At 35.0% G+C, this 24,430-nt stretch overlaps 1 pseudogene; it reads right to left on the reverse strand.

The window, feature by feature from the left end:
- Window positions 1–378: 378 nt before the first annotated feature.
- Window positions 379–24,430, reverse strand: part of LOC149139130 (ubiquitin-conjugating enzyme E2 22-like) — a 111,346-nt pseudogene continuing 87,294 nt past the window's right edge.

Raw genomic sequence — 24,430 nt, forward strand, 5'->3', positions numbered from 1 at the left:
TTGTTCAGAGTAACATCTTAGTACCAACGAAACTACTATTTCAAAAACTACATGCAATCATTGAAAATTACATACCAAACTAGATTTACATGGACAAAATCTCATAAAGGAATGAATTTTTTTTTTTTAAGGGGGAACCAAAAATAATAAATACAGATACCAACAGAAAAACTTGTATCAGTTTCCATTAACTATGTCTCAGGTACCCAGTTTTTGGCTCCCACATTTTTTGAGACCAAACCTTTCTAGCTTCTAAATACATTATACTCAATTTGGCCTCAAAGGATAAATGCTTTTTAATTTCATAGAATAGATTAGCTCACCTTTGTAACATGACCAATGAAAAGACTCAAATAACTGATAAGAAGGGTTGAAGTTCTATGATATTTTAAAATTTTTCTTCCTTGCATCGAGCTTTTTCTTATCAACGTGCACTTTGGTAGAAGCTAGATCCTTCTTCTGATGAACTATTGATGCAACAGCTAATATAACTTCCGTTGAAGTGACATTTATGCTTGGATCTTGAATATTATTCTCCTATTTTTTGTGCATGGTACAAGTGGGGTAGGAGAGGTCACAAGGGTATTTTTTGGGTCTCCATTTAAAGCAGTAGACTCTGAAATTTCCACTTTACTCTTCAATTTGGGCTTCAAAGTGTGAATGCTTGTATAAAGCTTGCAAAATAAACCCATATCAGTATATTTTGTTTGTAACATAAGCACATCGTAACTCTTAGAAACAAATATTAGGAAAGAAGAGAAATAAATCAGGTTGTATAATTAACTAAGCACACAAGTTTTTTTGCATTTTTTATGATACCCTTTTTCAAAGAGTTGACTATATCCAAAACATGTTTCAACAATTTACATATTAATAATATTACTACTAGCGTATGAAGATCCACATAGACAATTACCAAAGGCACATTCGCATAAGAAGAACCACATAGATGATTACCAAAGGCAAAATCACATAGGAAGATTCAATAGACAACTACCAAGGGCATATGTGCAGAGATAGGTGCAGGTGTGGATCTGGACCCATTAAGAACCTCTTACACTATTATTTCTATTATTGATAAAGAAAAATTTGTCGCAAGGAAAACAAGTGAATGAGTCTAGATGCTAGAAAACTCAGTTAAAAAGCATAAGCTACAAGTTATGGGATACAAGTGAAAACAAGAAAAAAGACCCTAAGATAGGGTGACCCACGAGTTTTAACCCTAGAAAAGGGAGATGCGCTGCTAAGCATTTGATAGTGCAGGAAGATGTAGATGGAGATTTAGAGAGAATACAACCAGTGAAGAACCCGATAAATATAATGTGTAGACAAAACTTAAAATAATGAAGTTAAAGGAAAATGTGAAGAATTTCTAGACCCTGCTCACTAGGGACAATGTTAGTAGAAACTATACTTAAAGCATGGTCAACTTTACACAGGGAAATGTCTAGAATTATGTCAATAACTACAAAATTGAGATTTGAAGATCAATACTCATTTCCTCTGACAGGGGTATGTTCAACGTTTCAATTATTTACCAATACCCAAATCACTTTGTTAATATTGAATTTAAAATCATAGTACTCTTTTCTAAAATCATGAAGATAAATATTAGGGTTAACCATATATATCCCAAAATTATATGAATAAAATGTAATCATGTAAATAATTTCCAGATATAGATGAAAAAATATAACATAGCTTACATGCTTTGCAAATGCTTCATAGTGTTCCATGAGCATATTCCCAACCTATTCATTCAAAGAAGACTCTAGGAATGGTTCTACAAGTGGGCATCTTATGACCTACAACAGTGATCAAAATTTTAGAAAGGGAAAGAAATTACTATTGTTTATGGAAAAAATCACGTACTTTGGTCCCTGTAACTAAGATCCAAGAAAGCATACAGATTGTCTAAATGTTAATGCTAGATTACTGTTGTAGAGTTGATAAAAGGCGGAGTTTAGAAAAAATACAAGGTTTGTTAACTATGCAACAAATAAATAAAAAAAATATTCCAACAGAGTTTCTTCTTCTTTGTTAAGGTCAAACCCCAACCCCTTTATTTATGTAATAAGCCCAATGGGCCAAGTCATAGTAATATTTAGTTAGATATTGAATAAATTTTGCATTAATAATTGTAAGTGGTTGACCCGCATTAGAGAAAAGGGACCACAATTAGTTGTAAACGGGCCATAGTTAATAAATAAAATGGTTAACTGTGTTATGCAAGGGACCACTAGTAGTTAGGGTTGTGGATGTCATTTAGCTATAAATATTCTTAGTTAGTAAAGGAAATATCATCAAGTCTTATTGTAATCGTGCTCTGCTCTAGTAGAAATTTCCCCCTCGAAGAGGCAAGTGAACATTGAATCTATTTCTAAATAATAAAATACTTGTTATTTTTCTCATTTTATTCTATGTTCCAAGATATATTTCTTTGCATTTTCGGTATTTTGGAATTTCTTGTAGGTCAGGAGCATAAGAAGTGGTATCAAAGCACTTTCTAGGGTCAGTTGTACCTTTGATTTTTGCAGAATTGTTTTTAGTCTAGAGATGTGTTTCAATGTCTTTAAACCACGGGATCTGTCATTGAGCACATAAACCTATGGATTTGGGGAGGCATGAATGTAGGAACTACAAGAAGTGGTCACGCTTGTTGGACTCCCTTGTAACCCTTGTGGATACCCCTTCGAGTAGTAGCACATTAGAAAAAACTGTACACTGATTACACTTCCACGTACCCTTGGGTATATCAGAAGCCCCCTAGGCTCACCTGAAACCCAACCTAGATAAGCCGTCAACTGCTTTACTTCTATAGTACATGGAGAACAACACTCTGGGAGATTATTCATGCATACAATAGGGCAATCAGGTTGTATGGTTAAGGGTATAGTTGATCCTCCTTAGTCAGTGCCCTGAAAGATTGGGTCGAGTACTATTGTTGAACCCTTGTATATATTGCGTTCTGTAGAACCCAACACTCCTTTGTGACCATAATTCCCTCTGCTATCTCAAGATCTCCCACTACCTTATTTTCTAGATCAGATCCAATATTTGGGGTTCTATCGCTACAGTGCAAATCACATCTAGCAGTTTGGGTTTTGCTACCGCTGTACAAATCAGATCCAACAGTTGGGGTTTTGCCACCATTGTGCAACTCACGTCTAGCAGTTGGGGTTTCATAGTTCTGATCAGACTCTTTGTGTAGTGAGGCTTGCTGCTACTATAGTCCAGGCCCTATTTTTGCAAGACATTGGGGAGGATCAAATTTTCTGGAATTGGGCCATTGCAGTATTGATCATTGGGGAGTAAAACTCTTTTCAGAGTTAAAAAAAGAGAGCACTTCAGGCACCTACAAGAGACTTGGCCCATAAGATTGAGGATGACAAGCTGGTTGTAGTGGTACCATTCACTTGTAATCCCCAAATTTATTGGTGGTCCTAAATTTTTTTCTGACTCAGCCTCAAGTTGTCCACATCATTAGAATCATGAGCTTGCCCTCTTTCTAAGCAAACTACTCTTAAGTAGGCTCAATTTTTTTTTGTTGTCCCGAATTGGTATATGCAGGGTACCAGATCTCAAGTTATTGTTGTGGAAAAGGCACTTGAGAGAGTCAACAACCTTGAAGAAAAAATCGACACATTCGAGGGGACAATTCTCAAAGTGCTCTCACATTTATCATCCCTTATAAGCTTGCTTCATATGGAGGAGCCTAGTATTGGTGCACACAAAGGAGAGTCCAACGATCACATTCACTTCCATGGAAATCACTACTCTTCCCACCACCGACACCCAATATGGACATGTACAAATTTGATAGCTCTAACTCTACAGTATGGGTAGCAAAAATGGAACAATATTTCTCCCTTAATGACATCTCGAAAGATCAAACTAAATTACATGTGGGAGCCCTTTATTTTGCACCAAGATAGATGGAAATGGTGACAGTGGCATCAAAAATGTTACCTAGGGAACTTGACTTGGAACATGTTCTCAAAAGCCAATGTGATCGCTTTGATCGTGAATCTAATTTTTTGGGTCGTCTCATTAAACTCAGGTAAACAGGCTTAGTAAACATTGCAGCCTTTGAGAAATTGGCCATCAGAACTCACTGACTAGTAGATGACTTCTACTTAGAGTGTTTCATTAGTGGCCTAAAAGAAGTCATCCAATCCCATGTCTAGATGCACCACCAAGACACTTGGATGGACGCCTGTAAAAAGGCCATAGAAGTGGAAATCGCCTTAACCGCACAGTCCAATCATCCAATTTTTTTCACCAAGGAGCATTCCACCCCATCTCAGAGACCCACCCAAACACTTAATGTTCAAAAGGTGTCACCAACAGAAATGGCTGAAAGATGTAAACAATGACTATGCTACTACTGTGATGACAAGTACTCTCCTAGACATAAATGCAAGGAACCCAAATTCTTTCAAATTGGTGCTACTGATAAAAATTCACATGAGGAAGCTCCATCCCTTGAGGTGCCCGAGGAAGAAGTTGCGAAAAACCAAACCAACAATGATCTTGCAGCTACACTAGATGATCCTGTTATCTCACTATGCGCTTTGGCTTGCATTTCTTCACCTCAAACTCTCAACATTTGAGGCTTTATTAAACATCGATCGGTCACGATATTGATTGCTAGTGGCAGCACTCATAAATTTATCCATAAGTGAGTTGCAAAAGTCATTCATTTCTTTGTGTGGGCAGTAGCTAATTTCCAAGTCCTTATCGTTGATGGGGGGACCATGAAATGTGAAGGCCAATGTGAAAATATTAAGCTTCGGATGGGAGACTACCATGTAAAGATGCACATGTTTGCTATTGAAATGGGTGATTATGACAATGTCTTGGGTGCTGAATGGCTTCACACACTAGGCCCAATCACAATGGATTTCCAAGAGTTTTATATGAGCTTTAAGTAGAATGACCACATTCATACATTACATGGACTCCAGGTAGGTTCTCCTACTATCATTAGCTTGCATTCACTGGAAAGAATTTTGAAAAAGGGCCATCATGGAGTCATCGCCCAATTTAATGCTATCTAGGCCATTAAATCCACTACTCCTCATATTCATCCTGAGATGGAACAGGTCTTAGACCTCCATCATCACATATATGACAAACCTAAGGAGCTTCCACCCTCCAGGGGTGGACATGATCATATCATCCCTTTGGTCCCAAGGGCGCAATTACCTGATTTGCGCCCATACTGATATCCTTTTGTCCAAAAGAATGAAATTGAAAAAATCATCAAGGAACTCCTTGAAGTCGATGTTATTCATCCCAACATCAATCCTTATTCATCACCAGTGGTCATGGTGCTAAAGAAAGATGAAGAGTGGTGCATGTGTCCATACTTTAGGGTCCTCAACAATATCACTCTCAACGACAAATTTCCTATTCCGGTTGTTGATGATCTTCTTGATGAGCTAAATGGTGCTCAATTCTTTACCAAGCTAGATCTTCACTCTGGCTATCAACAAATATAAATGAAGGAAGTAGACATTCCCAATACTGCCTTCAAAATTCATGAAGGCCATTAAAATTTCTTGGTCATGCCATTTGGTCTCTATAATGCTCCATCTACTTTTCAAAGCCTCATGAATCACTTGTTGATACCATATCTCCAAAATTTGTTGTCATTTTCTTTGATGACATTCTCATCTACGGTCTAACCTGAGACAAGCATCTTCAACATGTAGACTAGATCTTTCAACTTCTCTGGAATAAAAAATTATTTATCAAATTGTCCAAGTGCTCTTTTGGCATGGAATAATTTGAGTATTTGGGACACATTTTGGGTTGTGAAGGAGTGAGGGTTGATCTAAAAAATATTCAGGCAATGAAGTATTGGCCCCAACCAAAAACCTTGAAGAGTTTGAGGGGATTCTTGGGTTTCACTAGCTGTTATCACAAATTTGTCTACAAATATGGTCACATTGATAGACCCCTCACTAATATTCTCAAGAAAAAATCATTTCTCTAGATTGATGTCGCTCGACAGCCATTCATGGCTCTCAAACAGGCCATGTGCTCCACTCCTATATTAACCCTACCAGAATTCACCAAATATTTTGTGATCTAATGTGATGCTTCCGATACTGGTATTGGTGTTGTATTATTGTAGGAAGGTTGACCATTGGCCTTCACCAGCCAACAAATGAGTTGAAAACATCTCGGTCAATTTACCTATGAGAAATAAATGATGGCCATATTACATGCAGTAGACACCTAGTGACCATATTTGTTTGGGCAACGTTTCCAAATCTACACGGACCATCAAAACCTAAAATATTTTTTGGAGCAATGTCTATCATCACCACAAAAAAATAAATGGTTGGAAAAAATGTTGGGATATGATTATGAGATAATTTACAAGAAAAGGCATGACAATGTAGTAGCTGATGCTTTATCATGCAAATTTGAGGATGAAAGAACCCTACTATCAATCGCTCTTCCCATACTAGGTTTGATTGAAGAGGCCTGCAAGGAACCTTTCTCACACCCCTCTCTCCCAACTTATTAATAACTTGAGAGAAGATCCTAATTCCTCAGTCGACTACTCTTGGAAGGATGATATTCTTTACTACAAGGATCGAGTAGTTATATCACCAGCCTCCACCCTCAAAACCAACATTTTGGAATAGTTTCACTCATCTCCAACTGCGAGGAAGTCGGGCTTTCAGAAGACTTATGCTCATGCTCATCATTCTTTCTTTTGGACTAGGATGAAAAATGACATTCTTACTTTTGTAGCTGAATGTGAGTAGTGTCAATGCAACAAAGGAGAAACATTCAATTCACCTAGAACCTTACAACCACTGCCACTCCCTACCTCTATCTGAATAGATGTTTCCATGGATTTTATCACTAGTCTCCCAAAGTCAAGCAACAAATCCGTAATCATGGTGGTTGTGGACACAATTTATAAATATGCTAATTTTTGCGCTCTACCCCACCTATTTACCCCCACTTTGGTGGCTCAAGCTTTCATGGACTAGATCTCCAAACTCCATGGCATGCCAACTTCCATTATGTCTGATTGCAACCCCACTTTCACCAGCAAATTTTGGCAAGAAACATTCAAGCTACAAGGAACAAAATGCGAACTAAGTACCACCTATCATCCCCAAAACGATGGTCAAACAAAAGAAATAAATAAATATTTGGAGACATATCTAACGTGCTTCACTTTAGAAAAGTAGCACCAATGGGCACAATGGCTACGTTTAGCTGAATGGTGGTATAATACTAGCTATCATGAAGCCAACAAGATGACTCCATATGAGGAAACGTATGAAAAAATTCCACCTTCACCTATTTATTATATCCTTAGATGTTCTAAGGTGCAGGGAGTTGATTAACTTCTATAGAACTGTGCCGCCATGATAGCTCATCTCAAAGATAATCTACATCAAGCTCAGAATCAAATGAAGCAATAGGAAGGAAAACATCGTTCTGAGTGCACATTTTAAGAAGGGGATTAGTTATTCTTGTGACTACAACCATATAAGAAAACATCTCTTAAAGAAAAGGACTCCTAGAAACTAGCACCAAAATCTATGGACCTTATCAGATACTTCAGTGCATTGGAGAAGTTGGCTACAAACTCGCCTTGCCACCAACTTCAAAAATCCATCCAGTCTTCCATTTATCACGCCTCAAGAGGGTGATGGGGAACAATTGTAGAATTCAAACCAGTCTACCTGAGTTGGATGAGGAAGGCTCAATCTGGCTCTAACTAGAACATGACCTCGATACCCGTGAGAGAAATCTCTATGGCTGCACGATCAAAAAAGTCCTCGTTAAGTGGAAAGGCACCTCTCTAGAAGATGTGACCTAAGAACCAGCCACTATTCTTTAGCAGTTTCCATGGCTTCAACCTTGAGGACATGGCTTCTTTTGATGGGGGAGGGTATGTTATGGTTTTGGATGTCCCACTAGTAGTTAATAAATAAAGTGGTTAACCTGTGTTATGCAAGTGACCACTAGTAGTTAGGGCTTTGGATGTCATTTACCTATAAATATCTTAGTTAGTAAAGGAAAGGTCATCGAGTCTTATTGTAATCAATATCTACTCTGCTAGTGGTTGCCCCCTCGAAGAGGCAAGGGAACATTGAATCTATTTCAGAATAATAAAATACTTTCTTTTTTCTAATTTTATTCTGTGTTCTGGGCTATATTTATTCGCATTTATGGTATTCTGGAATTTATTGTAGGTCAAGAGCATAAATTTCTCGCACAAATTTCAGTCAGTTCTCACTATGCTGTGCACACAAATCATGTCAAATTTAACATTTTGAATACATCTTTAAAATTCACTTCTAAATCCTAAAACCAAAAATAGTTCATCCCTAACTTTCTTTTCCAGTTAATTATAGAAAGTTAAAAGTGGCCACTAAAAAACGATCCTCAAGTTGAGAAAAATCCATTGAGTTCAGTGCTCATGTGCAACATCGGCTTTTAAATATCATTTAAAGAGTGTGCAACAAGTGCAAATCTTGTAGCTCATGTTGTATCAAAGAAATTAACACACTACGATTCCATCCAAATAGATTATGTGCATCTTCAGTTCCCAAATATATTTTAAGCATAAAATATGTAACAAGCACAATTGTGTCCACCCAAATGTAACACACTACAATGCTTTTCAAACATTATGATAAATAAGGTAAATTGATAAGTGGATGAACACACACAAGAACAACATGTCAGAACATAGGGGTTGGATTCCAATCCTTCTTCAGAGTATTGACACATATCTCTCCATTGCTTGCAATATTAGGGTGGAAGATTTTTGTGACAAAAAACCCTGCAGTCCAAGCCAATCATTACTATTGAAAGATGCAAATGTTTATTTCTTAGTTTTTATATGACATGCATCCCCCTTATATAATTGATGATTTAGGTAAGTAGTAAGCATAAAAACAAAAGGAATGTCCTATAGGAAACTAAACATCTAAAGAAAATATAATATCGTTTTGAGAGAATGTAAATTGGATGGAGAATCATTATAAGCACCAACAATTACCTCTGGGAGGAGAGTTTGGAAAATCAGGAGTTAGAACCTGTTTCATTCAAAAAACATCAAATTTGTATGCAGTTCTAGTTGTAGGAAAAAAACATAAAAAAATGTAAATATAGCTCATGTTCCAAAAATCTAGTACTAACCATGCAAAAAAAATGAATTCATATACTTCAGTAAATGCAATATGAAAAAATGATCCCTTTCCTAACCATAGAACAATGAAAATATGTTACATTATTCTAGATTATTATTTTAGAATGTACCTAGTCCTTTAATTCTCGCAATTGTGATTGAAAATTTGTCATCATTTACCACCACTTTATACCTCCATGAGGTGATTCATCAAGATTCTTCAACTCCTTTGCAATTTCATTTATCACCTCGGGTGGGAGGTTCTCATTTTTAGCTTGTAACACAATATATATATATATATATATATATATATATATATATATATATATATATATATATATATGAAGATCCACTTCAAAACGGAAAGCCTCACAAAAATTTATGCATGACAGAAACCATATTAACTAATCATGAGCAACTTGAAATATAACAACCTACATGCAATGTTCACTACTATCCAGGATGTTGGGGTTTTACATTCTGTAAATTGAAGACTAATTGGAACTATGCACCTTTAATTCTAGCATTGAGGAGATGAAAGGAAAAGGGACTTTCTTGCAGTGTTGAAGAAACAAAAAGATGTAAAAAATCTATGTATTGGTAAAGACAAAGAAAAAACATTCACAATATTCCAATTGGTGATAGCTATTTATGTATAGGAAAATGGTAATAGAAAGCATAAAAAGCTCCAGTAAGAGATGAAAGGCCCCAAATATTTACTGGTGTAAGGTTTTCACTTTTGAAAGGAAAAGGGACTTCCTTGCAGTAAAAAATAAACAAATTTATGCCAAAAATCTATGCATGAGGAGAAAAAGGGATAGAAATAGTCATAATATGCCAATTTAGTTGTAGGAAAACCTCTACTAGAGATAATTGAGTATCTATAATGAGCTAAAAGGCCCCATCATCCATCAACATGGTCAATATTTCTACCATGTCCCACTAATACAATTGCCTGAAATTCAACTTGTAACAATGACTAAAAACATCCACTTGCTGATTTGGCAGATGGAACCTCCCTATCTAGCGGATAAGATGGAATTGCACAACTCTCATTTACTTTGAAGGCTTGAGAATGATAACTTCAGTAAGGAATGTGGAAATAAAAAAGAATAAATAACACAGTCAAGGAATAAAGACCACTAGCCATGACAAGATAAAGGGGCCACGTATTGATTGCTATCCATATTGACCAATTGTATCAGGGTGAAAAATGTGTACAAAAATAACATAATTTTCATTATTATGTCTTGTCGCAATGACTGCGAATTTCCACCTATTGATATTGGAAGAAAAGTAAAACTCTAATCTTGCAAGTAAAATCAATTTCAACAATTCTTTCTTAACTTTAAGATTTTAGCATGAAAGATTCTTCACTAAAGAATATGGAACCAAGAACCACTGGAAGAAACAGATAATCCAATGAAATGAAACTTGATTGTAATAAATAATTTTCCACCTTGAAAACAGAAGGCATACTTCACTTACCATGAAATCAGAAGCAAAACAATTTATTACAACACATATAATGATTGTCGAAATTTCTGAAAACCCCAAAATTGGTTGTCCACATATTTGGTTGTCCTTTTTACAAAAAAGGTACTCTTCTTAGGTTGTCTCTATCATCAGCTGTTCGTAATAGTAGATGATAAAAAAATGTCCAAAACAGTATCAACATTGAAATACATGATCTCTTTTGAGTAGTTGATCTTCCAATCAAACTTGATTTTCGACGAAAGGGAATATCTGCATATTTCAGAATCCATGGAAGAAATTTGTTAAATTTTAAGTCCATGCACAAGCCCCCCCCCCCCCCCAAATAATGACAATAAGATAGTCATCTAGTTCACTCATTTATCCTCTGTTGTTCTGTTTTGTTAGTAGAACCATGACTTAAAGCCAACATAATCAAGAAATCCTGAACTTCTAGTTTTTTCATAGGGTTAGTTTCAGTGACATACAGTCACAAGGATCTACATTGTCTTTTCAAGGAATGAATCCAGAGTATTTCAACTCATGTGTACAACTTTACAAAGTGGGTGCAAGGAAGAGTCTCCAAGCCTATTACCACCTAGCTAATGCAGGTGATGATTCCAAAAGAGTTGAAACCATGACCTTATAGAAAACCCCAAAACATAACCAATTAAAATTTAAAAGAAATATGAGTAGTTGTGCATTCTTCTACTTGTGAGAACTCTAAAGAAAGATAAACTAAATTTATACAAGCATAGGTTGTCTTGCTTATATTTCTCCATGGATGTAAATTTACATTTGTGCATATGAATAATCAACAATCCTAGTAATTTATACAGTTAAAAAAATCCTAGAATGCAAATTTCATTACAAATATTTATAAATCCCTTAGAGATATGACCCCTAAAGATATTCGAAACGAATCTCTCTTGTAGACACAACTTCACTAGATCAAATTTCAGATTAAGCAATAATCTAAAAAATCCCTCATCTATTGAATTCAATGCTCAAAGCCTCAATCAACAAAACTAACCCAATTCCGTGACATAAAATCATATACCACATGAAACCAGGGCCAAAATGACACAAATAGAGTTGATTCAAAGTGCGACAAAGGAATCAAACCCTGTAACTAAAACCTTGGTGAACTATAAAACAAGATTCAACATTCAACATTCGTCAAATCCATTTTAGCTTGTGCTATGATTGTTTCTGCTTCTTCCACATGCTCCACTAATTGTAAAACTCACCCAAAAAGATCCCCACTATCAACAGGGTGAATATTTTAATGCCTTTAATGGATGTCAAAACACATTTCAATCCATTAAAGACATTTCCATCCTTTGTGCATCATTAACCTATGAATACTGGCCCATAAATTAATCAAACCTCAAACAATAAAATCCTTTGGAAATGGCATCAAAATAAGTTGTCATGTGGATGTGCACCAACCCTTTATAACTGATTATGGAGTGAATGTTCCAGCATCATCAACAAAATGTTTAGCATTATAGGCTGCAACATTTGACCTAATAGAGATAAATAGATCACTAACTGTGTAAATATGTGGCATAATTGATTAATAAAAAAAAAATCATGTTTTATGGGAAAGGACAAATGAATAAAACACAAGGTTTTCATATAATTGTCCAGCTACTAAAGGCATATTTTTCGTGGAATTGGTAGGATGTTGCCCCTGCAGACTAAAGATTATATATGTCATTGTTGGGACCCTCATTGTACCTTTCATAACAACGTCCTCATCGAGGATCTTTGCAAACCTGTTCGTGTCAAACAAAACTCTCTAAGAAATCCAATATTTACTCTCATTTTAAATAAAAATTCATCAATCACACTCAATGCAAGAGTCTTACATCAACTAAAATGTATTCTCAGGTAAAATAGAATTTAGTGGTCATGAATTTATAAGACTGTAGTAGGACATGGTAGTATGCCAGTGCCTAAGTGAAGATAAGGAAAATGTCCAGTATTCTTACACTGGATCATTTTACTTCGTCTTTAGGCCATTGATCTCTCCCATGATATGTTTTTTCCCTCAACACTGGCTAGAGACTCCTAACCTTTTGAATATGAAGAGAACTATCAAGTTTATATTCTAGCATAGACAGAATTGGTGAATTTCATAGTTTGAAAATGATTAAATCGATTTTCCATAGCAATAGTGGGACTGAAGACAAATAAGTACAAAAAAAAATATAGTCAATACTTCCCGACCTGGAAGTTTCTGAAAATTGTCCCCCCACTCGTACCTCCTGCTTCCAAATAGCCTTGGGCCAAAGATGTTTTCTTGAGAAAAATTTTCAATTACATGACGTGATATGCATTGAATTTTGAAGCTTACCTACGTAATTTTGTCCATTCTCGCCAATCCTATTAAGGAGTTTAACTATCACAAGCCTAAGGTTTTACAACCTTGCAATATAAACATGTATCTATATCAATGTCAATATGTCCATGGACCTCAAAGAATATATTCTTATTCTGGATAAAATGTTCCACCAACCAATGCAATAGAATAATCTACCCAACACATGTTTTATGTGTCGGACCCTTGACCATAATATTTGGAAACATTCCTTTCTATCCAAACTAGACAGCTAACAACCCTAAGCTCCTCATGCACAACCAACCACTCAAAATCTTCCTAAAGGAATGTTGAACACAAGTGGGAAAAAATAATCCGTAGAACAATAAGGCCTCATCTAGATAGACATGTCCATATTCTTAGCCACCTACCAAGGTCGCACATGTCATCAATATGCCATAAGGCTTTTAGAAACAAAACAAAGACCCAACATCATCTTCCCAAATATTTTCATGAACAAATGTAAATAAGAGGCCTTTCTCACCTCACACACTCTTTAATTTGTATACCTCACAAAATCCCATGGATGCCTTAAAAAATCCAAAGTTTGCCAGCTTGCATGACTATTCTAGTCATTTCTTAAGGGACAACTTCTAACTCATTTGATGTCCTAAACATAGAAAATGAAGACAACATCATGGAATATCGATAGGATAATGGTGCACTGTAGATATACTATGGTTAGAAGAATAGGGTAATTGTTGTGAGAGTTGAATTTTTTTATTTATAAGATGTGAAAATAAATGTCTCCAACATGAAGATTGTTTTAAATTATATTTGGCTGAACTATAGTGCTTGGTTTGTTAGATGTCGATGAAAAGGGGGATATTTGCAAGGATTGTGTAGCTATAAAGTAACATAGATTAGCATTATATGAGGAGAATACTTGAAGGGCTAAGGAAATGTTGGAATTGGTCAACTATGACATTTGTGGTCCATTGAGGTGACTGTAAATATTTGGTGTAGTGTACTTTTTTCTCTTTGTAGATGTTTCCTCTAGGAAGATGTGGGTTATATTTCTTAAATGAAGTCAAATGCATATGTTTAATTTAAGAATAGTAAGACAGAAGAAAAGAAATCAAGTAAATTATAAATATCATTCGATCTGAGAGTCAATGTTAATTCCACTCTAATGAATTTGTCTATTTTCCAAGGAGGAAGATATCCAACGACTTGTTTCTGCAACATATACACCTCAAAAGATTAGGGTTGTGAGAAGGAAAAAATAGGATGATTTGTGGGATGTAGGGAAGTTCAAAATAGGTACTTCGTGAAAGGAGTGCACACTACACTATACCATATCAAGAGGAATCCTACAAAAGTCAGGATGGAATGCCACACCAAAGGAAGCTTAGTCTACAAGAAAAATGCATGGTTGCAAATTGAAATATTTTTGCTCCGGTAGCATATGTTCTAATTTTATATGAGGAAATATTAACTTAGATCCAAAATGCAACAAATTGATGTTTGTTGAATATAATGAACAATTAAATGCATATAGCTTGTTAGATATTACGTCTAAGTTCTAACAAGGTGACTATTTCCCACCCAAGGGGATAACCACTAGGACACATTTTTTCTCCTAAATGACAACCTAATAACCAACAACCCTAGTATGATTGACATATAGTTATGCCTCAAATCTCTCCACATATGTTTGTTCAATGCTTTCTTCCTTACCTAGCATACATGAAGGAAGGTGGGTCATATATTGTAAGGTCACCAACCATTTTTGTAATCATTTTCTTTCATTTAATGCTAAGGAAATTCTAATATGAACCACAGGTTTAGCTAAATGGTTAATTGCTCTTGATTGTATCCTTGTTCCCACACTTCACCTAAGAGGTGATTCCTTTATCCCTAGTCCAATGTGACCTTCCCTAAGGCCTTTCCTTTTCACAATCTAGGAGGGAAAAAAATAGGAGGCATTGATTGATACAAAATGCCCAAGGTAATCCAAACTTATCACTTTAAAACAATCCTTTGTATCCACTTCCATTTTTTGGGTTGATTGTTGTTTGTCACTAGTGTTGTACCCCTTCATCCTCATCTTTAATTAAGGGCCTATAAGAGGTTGATGCAGCTAAAAGAAAGACAAAAGAATTTACAACCACAAATGAAAGAAAAAGAAAAATGCAAAAATATAGCTAGGACAAGTAAATTGTTTGGAAAAAGGCCTGCCCTAAGCTCAACTCCCCTCATTAGCCTCACCCAATTCCACACATATCATTCTCTATCTAAATATAAGGAAATTATAAAATTCCCAAACCCAATGAGTGAGAAACCACTACCTATTTAAGGGGTATTTGAAAGAATCAAGCAAGAAAGTTACCTAAGCTAATGCAAGAAAGAATAAGAAAATTTATCGAAGTAAAAGGCACACTAGGGGGGTCGTAAAAATAGGTTAGAGAAAGGGTAACTGAAGCCCCCATGATTGTTCCATCTTCTCATCATTACACTCAAGATGTTCAACCCCATTCAATTGGTACCAAGGTAATGCCATCATCTCTAAAGTCTTTCCCATTACGTGTCCACCTTTATCACATGCACCTGCGGATTGATGTGGCTTCCTAGGAAATTTCCTTCCCCTTAGGTTTGAAAACACCTAATAGGGTTAATGAATAACCATCACAAACATAAGTGAGGTACCTTTCTTACAAATCATCAGCTAGAATGACATTTGAAGGCAAGATTTTTGTGAAGTATTTTGGTGCCTCTAGCATTAAATATGGTCCACTATGATAATTTCATGGTTTATTTACCTAATAATGTTGATATCACTTGACCTTAAGGGTATGTATTAGTTTTTTGCCCCCAAATGCATCGGATATATCTTGAGGGATGTCTTGACAATTCTAGAGTACCTTGAAGAGGGAGTCTAGTGCAAAATGACTACACTTACATCCTTGTAACCACAATGTTAGCCCCATGTAGATGAGTCCTCACATAGACATATGAAAACTTCTACACCTCCAAATCTTGAAACACTAAGCATAGGGGCTAGGATGTTGGAAAAATTGATGATATGCCCCAGAGGACCTAGGATGCCCCCAAGATGTCCTTGCACTTTCTTGATGAGCATTTTCTTACTCCAAATCCTAAATGAGGATGATGATGACTTGAGAGACTTTGGGAGATTTGGTACACCCTTTCAAGATCATGTCACGCATTAGGTTTGCAACATCACCGTTGCAAACCCCAAAGTGATGACATGTGGCCTCTTGATGATGACATACAACTTGATGATGCACCGTTTCACATTGATGGGATGTCTCAACGTGAGGAGCACTCTTGGACACTCATTGGAACTTTCATTCATGGAGATGTTCACTTGATGATGATGGAATTGTATTATGTTTCAACATTATGAGAGTTATCTTATAGGTCAACCTATGACCTATTTTCCTTGTGAACACTTAAAGTCGTAATTTTAGGGATTTTATGTCCAATTTTACTTGGTAACCTACCTATAAATAGAGGGGAGTCGGATTGAGTGGATCATTGTCATAGACACTCAATTCGTTCTCTTGAAAAGAGTGCACACTAGTTCTCTCTCTCTTTCGCTTGGACATAATGGCTAACCAAGTATGTGAATTGTCTTGGGGAGGATATGTTTTCCATGGAGATACTTTCTTTGAATTTTTGAAGTCGTTCTTGCTTGAATGGTGTAAGTTTAAAGTTATTTTTCTCTCATTTTTCATTAATTACTGAAATTAGGGTTTAACTTGTGCCATATTAAAAATTGCAATATTATTTATGCACCCTTATTTCTTATTATGCAAAATTTGTCATCAAGTATCCACTCCTTGAATCGAAAGTCACTAAGGTTTGGTAGTAGAACAAATTATCTCTCCTACCTCTTTTTCCAAGGGTCATATTAAACATTTTCCTACTGAATCCATTGCCCAAATGATAGAAGGCACTAGTCCTTGTGTGTCGATCAACCTAAACTTTCCATTTTTCTTTATTTTATGGTAAAATAGGGTTAGGATTTGGTTAAATCTACATTTAATAGCTTGATTTCACCTATATGTTACTATAATAAAATTAAGCTTTGCATATATTATGTTAAAAGGGGAAAATCTATCATTTTATGCATTTTCACCCCTATCTTTAGGGCTAAGTTCTAGGGCATGTTTGTTATGTGCATTTCCAAGCATTAAAAACCTAGTGTTGACAAATTAAACCTTTAGCATTTTTTTGTCCAAAATTATAATAGGCTATTTTCCTATTGCTACAGTAATTTTTGCATGCTATAAAATGTGAAATCTCCTAAAAACCTAATTTAACAGCAATCCATAAATTGATGGTGGCTAGTAAAAAATATATCTTGAAGATATATAGGAATTATCTCGGCCTCTTAGGCCTAACCAGTGGTTTCCTTCAAAAAATTATCTCTCTCTCTCTCCCCCCGAATCTTCCTTTACTAAAGTCTTTTCTATGGTGGGTAAATTTGTAGGCTCCTTAGAGAGCCATTTGGCTTAGAATCCCTTAGCCATTTAACCTCTAAGATTATTGGGGAAGCCTCCCTTATGGGGATAATATCTAAAAAAAAGGGGTGAAACCACCAAAGGTAACAATGGTGGTTAATATCATTGTTGTCCTAAACCTAGAGTGCCTAGTGAGGCTTTACACTAGGGTACTAGATTTTGCAATAATAGTGACCATCAATAATGATTCATGAAAAAGGTAGTTTTCACCCTAGGGAAAATCTAAAATCTAATGTAGGTTGTTAGTTTGAGACTAACAATCATCTCAGGTGCAAGGTAAACAATTGATGTAGGGCAGTCATTGGCAGTTGATGGGCGTTGATGTGCAGGATGCATAGGTTGATGAAGAGGTGAAATTTCTCCAAAACATAGGTAAGAAAATGTTGACTCATAGTGAGTTAGGAAAGTAGGTAACAAAGTACACTAGTCCATGGAGACACAAGACACGAAGGACATGAAAATATGAGTGTCCTACATTTGACATCTTGACCCCCCAAGCATGACACAGAGGACACATTATATATATTAAAAAATTATAAAAAAATTAGTGAATTATAATTAAAATATGAAAATTGAAATATATAAAAGATTTACAAGATGGTGATATAAATTCAACCACAAAAATAATGTGTATAACCAAAATATCATTGAGTGCAAATGAAATCAATCTCTAAACAAAAATACATCAGCAGAGAGGCCTTAAATGGTTTGTATAGTCCCAAAAATATCATGCTACAAAAATAACTAGTAGCCTAGTACTATATATCATCAAAATCATTTCTTATATTGGGATCCTCATCATCAATATCACCCTCTAAGCATTAAAATAAGAAAGAAAAAGCTTAGCATGTCAAATTGAGATTTTGTTTGAGTGCTGGGTAAATTTTTACTAGGGTCATGACAAAAGAGTTCAATAATAAATACCACCAACATAGAGATACATAAAGGGCTTGGTAATCATAATTAAATGCTTATTCCATACCCTCATACATGACAAAATCCAACAGAAACATTACAATCCCCCAATCTCGAAATCCTAAAAAACTATTAAGTCTACTGGATTTTGAGTGGGATCTAAAATTCTACTTTCTCCATATGAAATCTAATGAGGTAGAAACCACTCTCCAACATCTTGAGTCAATTAATGGTAATGTTAAAAATTTAAGTAAAAGGATGAAAACAAAGGATAAGAATTTAACATTACCATTAATAACATTAGTAGGGACTCAAAAAATCCTCTTCCCAACACTTGAAATCCCTTCTACTATTGCTTAATTGTCCTTAGCTAGACTACAAAACCTTTGAGAATTCAAAATTGTGACTAAATTGTGTGAGAATGACGCAATAAATCATTTTTAGGATGATTTTTCACTATATATGTGACCAAATTTCAGGACACTAGTAGGGCTTATGTCCAACATGACTAAAATTGTTTCCTACAAATAGGACACGAGTCAAACTCGTGTCAGACACGTGATGCGTATAACATGTAGGATTCAGGACACAAGGGGAAAGGATGTGTCTCGCGACTTAGATACTCCCAAAATAAGTACTAGCATTGTTTAACTACTCTCCCTGAAAGAATGTGAGGGAAAATGAACATCTTCAACTAGGAAAAGAATTACCAAGCAACAAACCAAAAGAGGAGGTAAAGAAACTAAACAATTAGTTTATTTTGGCTTATTTTCTACTGTGTAGAGTCTTTAGAACACTAGGTTGATGAAAAGAATGGGAAGATGAAAGCACATGAAGAGTGAAAGCATAGTTTCCTCTACATTGAAATGGGACATAAATCTAAAACAACCATGGGAATACATATTGAATGTTGGATTTCTACTGGTAGAATGAATGTAAAGAATAGTACAAATTAGCCAGAAAAGGTATACTGGATAGTAATAAGCATCTGGTGAATTGGACTCTTTAGACTCCATGACAACCTCCAAATCCCGCAATAATACATACAGTGAAAAGTCATGTTGTGGTGGAAAAGAAATTACTTGCAACAAACAAGTAAGACTTCCCATCCTCAATTGGGAAAAAAGTATTAAAGAAAAAATTTCAAAAGTTCTTTTCTAAGGGTGTGAAAGAGAATGATAGCTCGCTGGAAAAAATCATGGAAATTTTTTTATTATTATAGTGTTGAATTCCACAAGAATACCATATAGTTGCAACTTTCTAGAGAAGAAAAAGACATCATAATAGAATCATCAATAAGGTGTGCAATTCTGCTGAAAATGAGTTAGAGACAACAACTTGCATGAATACATTGAAAAAAGGAGTTAAGATTCATTTGATTTTTACACCTTTAGTGAAGAATGCAAAATATATGTACATTTAGGCCAAGGTAACAAGACCCAAAGGTCGTTAATGCAATTCTAAAACCCCATAATTTTTGCAAGAAATTAAAAAGAATATATGTTCCTTGTCAAGATGAAGATAAAAAGGTTTACAGTGGCTACAATATTCAATCCAAGAACTCAGAATAACTTTATATTAGAGTTTTTGATTGACATACTTATATTATATCTAAGGCCCATCCAAATTTGAATCCCTTGGGATAATTCCATATAATGTATAAAGTTGATAGTAACAAAATAGTGTGAGTTCAAGTTCATGAGTTCTTCCTACTTTACAAGTCAACTTGAATGTGATGTACTACCTATAGGAATTTGTGAGATTAAGGTAGATAGTACCTACATGTGGAGTATATACGTAATGACCTTAAAGCGTGCCAATCAATATAGACTTTAAGAGGATGCAAAACCTTATCTGATTAATTCATACAAGATGGAGGAGAATATTTCTTTGATTATAATCACATTAGAGAAGCACCTAATCAATGCCAGTCTGAATATTAAATTGATAGTAGTTGAGAAAAATATAAGAGATGCATCCAAGAAAGAGACAAGTTCCAATGAAAATACCCAACACTTGAATGTCAATGAGGAACATCAAATTTAAAGTGGTGAGATTCAATCTAAATCATATTTGTTGATTTCGTAGGGGTGTAAATCTCATGGATGGTTAAGTTAGTCGCAACCTACACAAAATACGAAGTTGCAGTGTGCACTATGAAGATTTTTAGAGTGAAAGGAGACTGCAAGAATGATTGTCAATGTTCGGCTGGGGACCAAAAAGCAACATAGACACAATCTGGTAGAAACCACAAGACCCAACTGTGCAAATCTAGAATGAGTACAACTCAAAGTTACAAGAAGCATGAGCATGCCTACAAAACATGATAAGTTTGTGCAACCCAAATTTGTGGGGATCCACAAGAATACAAACATAACCCCACAGCCCACAAAGCTAAATTGTTGAAGACATACGAATGGTGAAAGAGAATAAATGAAGGGTATAGAGGGGAAATTTAACCATACACATCAATACAAAGATAAATAGAAGAAATCGTTAAGTTAAATCAAGAAAAACTCTCCTTGGACACACACTCCATAGGTTTCCCCATTTTGGAATCTTGTAACAATCTGTAAATGCAACTATAGTTGAAAACGACTATGGAGATGACTTTTATTCCTGCAACTATCACTTCTTTGCAATCCCATTGGTAGTCGTTAAAATTAAAGAATGATAGAACTAAGAAAGTGAAATATTAGCCTATAGGACAAAGATGCAAGAATTACTTGATGTAATTACGCAATATAATGGATGGATTATGTGGTCAGAGTGTATAGGAACCTTAGGGATACTCAGAGAAATTTTGATATATTGATTTCGAAGATTTTTCATAGAGGTTTTAAAGAGTATCATATCGACTAGAAATGAACCTTAAAAATCCTCTTATGCACTCTTAGTTGTAACAACTTGTTTTGAACTAGGGATATTATTGTTTTAATTTTTTGTATGAGAATCAATCAAAATTTTCTAATCTTAAACAAATAGAATATAGTGGGATTTTTCAATTATATTCCAACAATTCTTATAAAGATAAAACAACAATAACTACCCATATTTTTGCATTAGTCGATAAGATAAAAATTGATGACATATTTTATCTAAAGAAGTCTCACTATTATAATCTAGATGGAGAAGATTATGTTAAGAAAATTCAAGCTACCCCAGTATTTGAAGATCTACTATGTCCTTGTACTAAGATGGTATTTCCATAAGTGACACAAGGGAAAACTCAGTCTCCTTCCTAGATTGAGCCACATTCTTTGACATAATATCTGTAAAGTTCACAAATTGCAAAACCAAAAGAAAAATTACAAATTAAGCTGGAAAATTAAATGGAAGTACATAAGTACAAATTACACCACATCATTTCTCTCCAATATTTTTTTAAAAATCACATTAGATAACCTGGAAGTAGTCAAATGCTCGAGCTGGAATATTATCATCAAACTATTGCATCATTTCCAAGGCCTATCTCCCACTCCAACTAAGAAAATTTATAGTGGATATTCACTGCAACAAAAGGGACATATTCAATGTTAAATATTGTGAACATCAAAATTAAACAATGACACTATACTATTTTAGCAATATGATTGCCCAGCTTCCGCTATTGCATTGACTGTATTCTATTCTTGTGTATCCATTCCATCTAAGGTAGTAGATTTCTTTCTTATTATATATATATAAATAGGTATACAAGTAGTGTTCAAGGTGACACTACTTAGTTTCCCTACATGGGCATATGATCAAAATTCCATATTGCTATAAATTCCATTGACATCAACACACCAAGTTGAATGATGAGTCTCACATTCAAAATCTGAAGATTGAATTAACTGCTAGCCATTGGATAGAAGCATTCCATTAATTTTTAGGATATACCTATTCTTAGACATCAAGATAGAATTTAATGTGTTTTTTCTCTACTCCAATTGAGGTTGCAATTAAGGAAATGTTCTCTTGTATTCACTATATTAAATTTGTTTTGGAAGCAATTGAGCGTCATTGTATTACCTTAGATGGAATTTCCATGGCTAGAGCTAGCAATAACGGTGATGTTTTGGATCTAATGGAAGAGCTACTTAACCCTTTCATAGGCACTAGTTCATCTCAAAAGAGAGGATTCATGTATATCTGGCAGGTCAAACTCTAGTCAAGCTCTTACTGCTTGTGAAACACCAATCGATGGATTCATAATATCTCCCTAGTCATTCACAAAGGAAATTAGTAAACAAAACCTTCTCCACCATATGCCATAATTCTCATCAACAAATCTATACTCGGTCGAAAACAAAAAAAACCTAATCATTATCTAAAGCACAAGAATAATTTCCTTTAGCCCCAAAATGAAAACCAATAAAAATACCTGGAATGTTTGTCCACATTTGATTACCAACCAACATCTCACCCAATAGACATATATTATGAACACAATTAGCACCTTACAAGGTTATGAATAGAGGCATCACTTGTTTTTGGCCTGCAAACAATGGTTGCCAAGGTCTTGCCCAATTCAAGACTTTATCCTGTGGTCTGGGTGCTCAAATTGAATGTTACATATGCATGAAACTTTAACCAGATATGCCCTATTGAACGCCATGTGTGCCCAATCGAACACAATGTGTGTTGTCACTCCCAAAGACCTGATCCATGGACCCCAATACTCCCCCACCTATTTTGAACTTTGGTTGGCCAATTTTTAGTATAAAAAATACCTTATAATATATATTGATATACAACAAATAAAACCCCTCTAACCCCTTATTATAAAGTCAATACATTTTTTTGTGTATTTTAAATTTTTTATGCCCCAATATCAACACAAGTGATATTGTATTGCTTTCTCAGCATAGCCCCCATGGATTGACCATGATTGACAATGATTTATTTCATATATAAAGAATATTTGTCACAATGTGATGCTGGACCATAGTTAACCTTGGTTAACCATGGTTTACCATGATTGAACATGGTTGGCCATAGTTGATTTTCATATTGAGATAATCTTTGTTACAATGTGGCTTTGGACCATCATTGACCATGATTGATCATGGTTGACGATGGTTGAACATGGTTGATTTTCATATTGAGAAATATTTTGTCATAATGTGATGTTGAACCATGCTTAAGCATGATTATAAACCCAAGGGATTTATGTAAAACCCTAGGATTAATACTATAAATCATATGAATAATATTATACCCTAGGAATATGAACCCTTAGATTAATAAACCTAAGGGATTGATATTATAATCCCAAGGGACTAATAAACCCAAGGGATTAATACTAATAACCTAAGGGATTATGAACCTAGGGAATACTATTAAATCCAAGGGATTAATATTATAAGCCCAAGGTATATAAACCCTAAGATAAATATTATCAACCCTAAAATAAACATGGTTGACCATCATTAATTTTTACTAACACAATCTTTGTCACAATGCGATGTTGGACCATGATTAAGGATGGTTTATTTTCATATTGAGATAATCATTGTTACAATGTGGCGTTGGAACATAGTTGACCATAGATGAGCATGGTTGTCACAATGTGATGTTGGACCAAGAGATAATCTTTGTGACAATGTGACCATGGTTCACCATGGCTTATTTTCATATTGAGATAATGTTTGTCACAATGTCATGTTAGACCATCGTTGACCATAGGTGACCATGGACAATTTTCATATTGAGACAATATTTGTCACAATGCGAATTTTGACTTTTTTTTATCATGGTTAACAATGATTGGCCATAATTGACCATCGTCAACCATGTTTGACGAATATTGTCCATGATTGACCATGCGCGACAATGATTAATTTTCATATTGAGAAAATCCTTTGATAATCCCTAAGATAAATATTATAAACCAAGGTATATAAACCATATGATAAATATTATAAATAGTAAAATAAACATGGTTGACCATGGTTAATTTTCATATTGATACAATCTTTGTCACAATGCAACGTTGGACCATGGTTA

This window comes from Pinus tabuliformis, chromosome X, assembly GCF_031772625.1.
Source record: "Pinus tabuliformis cultivar Carrire ecotype Pingquan chromosome X, CPIR1, whole genome shotgun sequence".
Classification (NCBI taxonomy): domain Eukaryota; kingdom Viridiplantae; phylum Streptophyta; class Pinopsida; order Pinales; family Pinaceae; genus Pinus; species Pinus tabuliformis.